Source organism: Triticum dicoccoides, chromosome 3A (genome assembly GCF_002162155.2).
Source record: "Triticum dicoccoides isolate Atlit2015 ecotype Zavitan chromosome 3A, WEW_v2.0, whole genome shotgun sequence".
Taxonomy (NCBI): domain Eukaryota; kingdom Viridiplantae; phylum Streptophyta; class Magnoliopsida; order Poales; family Poaceae; genus Triticum; species Triticum dicoccoides.
Genome location: NC_041384.1, coordinates 738,296,333 through 738,297,986, shown reverse-complemented (window position 1 = coordinate 738,297,986; position 1,654 = coordinate 738,296,333).

The following is a 1,654-nucleotide window of genomic DNA, read 5'->3' as shown; positions in this document are numbered from 1 at the left end:
AAGGCACTCTTGGAAGAGACTCAATAATATGCAGGGACGGATATTCTTGGTCTCAAGCACACTACACAGTTCTACAGAACTCTACCTTGGTGACCCCGTATGTTGATGAACACAAGAACAGTCTGCGTTCCAAGCACCTGGAGCAGTGCGACGACTGGATTACATGTGAACACATCAAGACTTTTAGCAGTTGGTTGGAAACACGTCTCAGAGGTGACAACACTGTTTGTGATGAGTTGTACTTGTTGTCCAGGGGACCATCTTTGACTGTATTGACTTACAAAGGATACGAGATAAATGGGAATACATTTTACACGATCGCCCAAGATCAAAAGAGCACCAACCAAAACAGCGGTGTCCGCTTTGATACAGCAACCGAGAGCGGAAAGGATACATATTATGGTTACATAGTGGACATATGGGAACTTGACTACGGACCTGATTTTAAGGTCCCTTTGTTTAAGTGCAAATGGGTCAATCTGTTAGGCAGCGGGGTACAGGTAGACCCACAGTACGGAATGACAATAGTGGATCTGAAAAATCTTGGGTACACTGACGAACCGTTCGTCCTAGACAATGATGTGGCACAGGTTTTCTATGTGAAGGACATGTCTACCAAACCGAGAAAAAGAAAAGATAAGGAAGCGAATACTTCATACGATGAGCCAAAGCGCCACATAGTTCTTTCAGGAAAAAGGGACATCCAGGGAGTGGACGGCAAGACAGACATGTTTGAAGATTATGAAAAGTTCATGAAATTCCTCCCTTCAATGTCAAGGCTGACCCAAGCATCCTGATAAACAATGAAGATTATCCATGGTTACGGCGCAATAAGCAAATGACATAAGCGAAGAAAAAGTGAAGACTTTCTCCCGCAACTTTGTAACACACGAACATGCTACCATTGTCCGTTTTGTACATGCACATGCTATGTGGGTGAAATTATGATACCATCGCAACTTTCAACTTTTTCAGAGTTCATTTGAAATGCTTTCATGTCTTATGGTTCGGCCCTCGTAATACCATGACCATTAGTCCCTGGCCCATGCCAACTTTCAACTTTCAACTTTCTAAAACTAATGGCACTAACAGAATGTTTATAATTTTGCTCCTCGCCCCTGGCCCATGACCATTAGTCCCGGTTTTTGCCACAAACCGGGACTAAAGGGTTGGTCCTCGTTGCGGGCCGAGTTTAGTCCCACCTCACCAACCAAAGGGGGCTCACACCAGTTTATAAGCCCTTCCCTCTCTGCCTTGTTGAGCTCCTCTCAAAGTGAAAATAGATGCCCTAATAGAGAAAAGTTTAACCTAAATTCATAGTGAATTTCTCTGAAATTCATAGAAATTTACTAGGAATTTAGGTTGAATTTTCTCTATAAGCGCATCTATTCTCATTTTTTTAGTAAGTTAATCACAAACTTGTGATTCAAACAATTTTCAAAGAATTCAAATTTTAACTATTCAAATTTGAAAACTAATGGCACTAACAGAAAGTTTATAATTTTTCTAAAACTAATGGCACTAACAGAAAGTTTATAATTTTGCTAACCTAAAAGCAAACAGAATTAAAAATTAAAGCAAAAAACAAAAGAAAATAAATAATGCAAAAAACAAATCAAAAAAACAGGAAAAAACTATTTTTATAGTAAAGTTA